Raw genomic sequence first — 6183 nt, forward strand, 5'->3', positions numbered from 1 at the left:
ATATTTAGCCACATCAGAGATAACAGTTTTAAGAGGACCCAACACATTCCCAATGCTGTCACCTCCCAGCAGCAAAGTGGATGGCAGCAAAGTGACTTTATTTCTGCACAATCTGAGCTCTCTCTTCACATAAATACACATATTTAAAGCTTGTGTAGAGGAAGAAAAGTCTCAAAGCACTACCTGAGCATACCCCAGGGGCTCACCCCCACTTTTTCCTGAGACTAAATTTAATTAAATCCTAAAATCTTGAGACTTAAGTTAATCCTGTGCTTTGTTAGGTCCCAAGACATGATTTTCAGAAGACTCAACACTGGTAATATTTCTTCCTTTTTAAATTAATTTTATTTTAATTGTAGACTTCTACTTGAAAAAAAGATTAAGAAAATCCCCATTTTCATTCAACATTGCACACTATTGATGTATTTCCCATTTCCTCTAATAGCCACACCTTGTAGAGCATCTTTGTAGGAGCTGCTGATAAACGAAAGGCAGGTTTGAGGTTTCCAGGTTCCTCATATATCAGAATGAGTTTTTCCTCAGTTTTTTTTGGTAAAAACTGAATTTGATTAAATATTGAGTAAAGTGCCACAGCAATCCATTCTGTGCTTTCGAAGGAGAAATTCAGTGATGCACAATTATTTTGTTCAGTGAGACAAGAAAGAGTCAATTTTTAATGTGCCATGAAGGATTTATAAAGAATGTATCTTGCAGGAGAAATAAATAGGAGTAGACATCTTTATGTCACTGGCTTGATTCAAAGTCCATCTTTGCAGATTTCAACTCCTTTAATTATGTAGATAGAGCAGAAGGAGCAGAGAAAGAGCTAGCAGTACTTCAAGGCTCTGTACCAGCATCTCCTGCCAGGACAGATGGTCAAGACTCCAACTAACACAAAGATGCATCAAGGTCACAGGGATCAGGACAGAAGGAGTTAAGGCAGATAAATGGTGAGGAATTTGTTGCAACCCCTATGCATGTGGTTAAATGGTAACATTAAATGGGAATTAGGAGTGGAAGGGTAGGATTTCTCAATGTAAGTGAAACTAGACCCTCCCAGAACTGCTACCGGAATTGAGGTTAATTAGCACCGTTTAATTCCACATACATTGAAGAGTTTTTAGAATAAACCAGAACTAATAACAAGTGTGTGCTTTTATAGGAAATTATAGGGAATTAATGCAACTCTGTAATTTGCTCAAGGGGCCCTAAATACATCATAAGCTTGGAGAGTACAATTCAAAGGATTCATGGGCGGCTGCAAAGCCTCGTGCGGGAGTTTAACTGCAGGTTCCCCAGTCATCTCTTGTGCTGGTAATTTACACAATAAACTAATATTAAAAGAGTAATTTCATGGGTGGTAAGCAAACATGCTAACTTTCATTTTCTAATGATTATGCCCTTCCTTTGAACACCCAGAAATAAATGCAAGAAAATACCCTTTACAGTTGCAGTGCATTTCCCAGTGCCTTAGCAGGCCTGGCAAAGCTCCCTGGAGATTGGTTCCTGACCAGTAATGGTCTTTGTCCATTGAAACTCTTCCCTACATCCCAATGAGCACATATGCTCTGGACAAAGAATAGACTTCCTCCAGACTAGAGAGCTGAATCAGGAGTATTATATTGTCAGGAACAATTTATCTGCTGATAAACCCAGAAACATAGAACCTCCAGCACAGGACAATGACACCTTTGACAGCATCTTTATACAGGTCACATTATAAAGGAAGGCATGTACCACTTCCTAAGAGATTAAGAAAAAAATAGGTTTGTTTTTTATGTTTTGTTTTGGGTTTTTTTTAACACACTGCAATAACTTCTGAAGAATTGAATGGCATCCCCATGATGAGGTGGTCCCTCACCTGTCTGGGAGGCACTGACCCCAGAGCAGCTGGCAGACAAGAAAACAAAACACAAAATGCAGCTAAACCATATGCTATAGTCTATTCCTTCCTCTCAGCAACTAAACATAATAAAAAGTATCTGTTGCCCATGGTAGGAGGCTCAGGAGAGTTTTTCAGGGTCTCTCTGAGTGAAAAACCTGCATTTTCTCCAAGATGAAATGAGCAGCAGCATGAGAGCTTCCATTAACCAGGAGGGAGGTCACCACAAGGGGCTGCAGACATTAACACATCGCCTGTGTCCTACTAAATTAGGGAACCCAGTGATATTGTTCACTGAATTTTACAACTTCCATTTTTATGCCAAGTGTTTAAATTACATTTACAGGGAGCTTCTTTAACCTGCAGAAATCAAGTGTGATCTAATCAGCTTCCAGTCACACCAGAGGAAAGCTATTCCAGGTAATTCTAGACTGAAGAACCCCTTGGGTTTAAATGAACGAGTAATGTTAGCTAAGCTTTAACTAGCAATGGTTAAGATACTAAAAGCAAAAATCAAAACTAAACTAAAGCCCCTCAAAACCACTCCAAACCTCAGCACAGCAGGCACATGCTTGGCAGTTCAGAGCTCAGTAGCAACCTGCAGTTGCTGGAGTTACAAATCTCTGGGTATTACCAAACTGCAACACCCACGGGGCAGAGCAGCCTTAGACATTTCAAATAACTTCATAGAGCACTCTGCAGACAGCTACATGGCTTTTGAACGTGAAAAACAGAAAACTAGTCAAGTATAAATAAATAAACTGATCAAACCAACACTGGAAGCATGCCTTGGTAGAGCTCTGTTGAAACCCAACCCAAAAACCACCTGTGCCCCTAACGTTTCTCGTGCTTGTTGAGGGCATCCCCATGACCCTTGGACAAGCACCAGGGAGTTAAATGCTCTCATCCATAGAAGTTAAGATGAGACCATAATGTGCCATAAATGCTTGGGACCCACAGCAAAATGCCCACAGAGGAGTAACCATCAGATCACCTGCAGAGGTGGATTTGAACTTCACCAAGTGCTGCAGGATATGTCTTTAAGAGGGCAAGTTTAGAATGAGCCCCATTCCTAAAGGTGGTTCTGGGTCAGGACATGAGTCCTGAGACTTGCTGCAACATCTTAGCATTCAGTGGTTCTCTCTGCAGCCCTCTGTGCTTCTCCTGGTGTTTCCACCATGTGTTCCAGTGAAGCTTTAAGAGCAACACAGCACTGCAGTGATTTATTGCCTCAAGGTTCACTGATGGTTAAACTTTTATAAGCCACGATGGGGCAAGTCCCAAGCTCCACCAAAATTATCAGCTACAAAAGTAATGACTAAGCTTGCAAATAATTTAGACAAGGAAATCAATCAATTTGACCCTTTGTAATAACACTCAGACCTCAGCTGGCAGCACCAAGACCGTGTGTTCATTGTTACTCCAAATCACCCATCACTGGAGACCCACGAAGCCAAAAGCAGTTCATTAATTTTACTGGCACTTACTAGATACTTCCTTAAGCAAATCTGGGACAGTACTGCAGGAGAACATTCTTGGGCTTTTCAGAAACCTCACCTTGCATCTTATTTAAGCCTAGGAAGGAGGCTTCAGGGCACTGTTGCCTCTGGCATGTCCTGCTCCCAAAGCAGGGAAGCTGGAAATCCTGCTCACAGTCTGCGAGCAGCTCTCAGCTGAGAGAAGTTTCCATGCATAATTTCAGCACACAGCTGAGCAGGAACAGCAGCACCTCAGTCTGCCTTTGCAGCAGCATCTGTGCTGTTTGCAAGTCCTGGGAGGGAGGCAGCAGGACATCACTGCTGTGGGACCTCAGCTACAGGAGGCATCTGTTGTGCTACATGTGTCAATACTGGCTAGAAAGGATTTCTGTCCCACATGAGAGAAGTGCACAGAAGAAAGACACTATTTTGTGGACTTCAGCAACAAGAAATGGAAGCACAACGAGCCTCAGCAACTTGCTCAAGATCTCACTGGGAGACTGGGGAAGAGCTGCAAACTAAAGCCAGCTCCATAGCCCATGAGCAGCCCATGTCCTGGTCCTTCTGGTTCCATGAAAAATGCCATGGACCAGCAAAGACATCTGCCCTTGTGTCCAATTAAATTATTTCAAAGCACAGAAGCTCACATTACCCAGACCAAAATATATATATCCTGCTAGACAGGGGGAATAAAACCACAAAACTCAACAAGAAAATCAGCTTTTTAGGCATCCAAGCATTGCCATGACTGTTCTACAGGAAAGCAGAGCCCTCTGACAATACAGAGGGCCTCTCAGTCGCCTGGCAATGTCCCTGCTCACAGCCTGGATGCTAAGCACTGCTGATAAGGGGATCTACTTCTATATCTTGGGAGAACGTCAATATCTGTTCTTCAGCAAAAAAAATACTAAAACTATAACTCTCTGCCTGATGCCTGTGTGATGAATTTGTGATGGAAAAACCCAAGAAGAATTGGCCTCAAGTGAGCCATTAATATCAGCCTGTTGCAGCTATGTCAGATGTTACAATATTTAAATGAACAGAATATTACTTTTTCTACTCAGATAAAATGATTACACACACACAGACCAAGAGCAGGGCTGCACAGACTGCACTGGGGCTTTACACTCTCTCAGAGGCAGCTCCAGAAGGATTGCTGCAGAGGGGGAGGGTGCAGCCAGGCAGGACACAGCCCCACCTTTCCCAAGGACACTGTGTTGACTGGGGGTGCAAACACAGAGTGAAGAAAAGGCACCTACAAGGCAGGGCTTTCACCTGAAATTCAACTTGAGGTTTTAAAGCCCCTTTAAGGAGTTATTAAAACAGAAAATGCTTATGATCTACCAACATTGCAGCAGAATAAACCCTCACATACGTTAAATGCTTGTTAGGAATGTCCTAACTTGTTGCCATATAACTGCACAGATCCCTAAAAAAGTTTTGCAGAGCAGCACAAGTCCGGTGATGCTGGGTTATCTATTGCTCCTGAGCACCTGATGCAGAAAGGAGCAGAAGCTCTATGGATGCCTGCAGCACATTATTAATAGAACAACGATACAGAGGCTGCCAGGAGCACCACAGAATCCCTGGAGCTATTTTTAATGCCATACTCTTACTTTTCTAGGCATCTCTTTTGCTGTCAGAAAAAAACACAACCCACCTTTGTTTTGCCTATTATCAGAAATATCAAACACTGAAATCACAATAAACTTTAAGTCTTACCTAAATTGCACTATCAGACCACTGCTTTTGAAGAGCCAGCACCTCAGCACACAAGAGGAAGGACAAAGGGACCCCACCATATCTCTCAACTGTGTTTTCACCTGCCCAGACACAAGCAGATATGAGGGCCAAGCACCCTCCCACACCCAGCTGAGGATGAAGAAAAAGCTGCCGGATTTCTAATTCACCCCAGCTGTGGGTCTGCTCTGGTGGGTCATCAAGCTGTCCTGGGGCTGCAGTGGGGCAGGCAGGGCTGCCCCCACTCCCCTGGGCAGCACTAAAGATTCGCTTAATGTGGAACAGCTGCCACAAATCTAGGATCCAGGCTGGCCCTCAGATCACCTGGCCTTTCAGGCTGCAAAACACAGGACCAGGATGGCAGCTGAGCACTGGAAGGAAAACTCATAAACATCATAAATGTAGATGCCAGCAGGATCATTTTTACCAACTGCACTTAAACACTCCTAGGATTCCTATCATCTAAAAATAATTTGGGAATAGTCAGAGAAAAGTTACTTTTCACAAGAAACATGCTCTTCCAAAACTCCTGGGTGTCCTTGCTCAGGGATGCCATTACATTCCCAGGAAAAGTCACTCCCATGTCCTTACCACACGGGAGCTGTTTCCACGTGCAGCCAAAGCAGAGGCAGGGACAGCAGAGGACACTGGCTGTCCAGGGCTGATGGACCCTGCACTGCTGTGTCACAGAGAACCAGACACGTTTCAGAAACAAATACAAATTCCTAATCCTTTACACTGCACAGCTGCAGCTGCCAGACAGGACGTTGTCCACATAGTCTTCAGGAACAAACATGAACAACATGCAAGTGCCACCAAGCACCAGGCTCCTTGCTGGGCACGGGCACCTCACCTACCCAGCACAGAGGGAACCCTGGGAATGATGGAGACTTTGAGGGCAGGAGCCAGGTCTGGTTGTGCAGGAACACGGACAGTGCCTGGGTTGGAGAAGAGCATGAGGCAGGCCAGGCTTCCAAAAAACAGCTGAGATTCAGTTTCACGTGTAAACAGCCCCACACACACATGGACATCCCACTAACCATCACAGCAATTGACCTCACTGAATCAATACCTCTAAGACTC

The sequence above is a fragment of the Chaetura pelagica genome, unplaced genomic scaffold (genome assembly GCF_000747805.2).
Source record: "Chaetura pelagica isolate M959 unplaced genomic scaffold, ChaPel_1.0 scaffold328, whole genome shotgun sequence".
NCBI lineage: Eukaryota > Metazoa > Chordata > Aves > Apodiformes > Apodidae > Chaetura > Chaetura pelagica.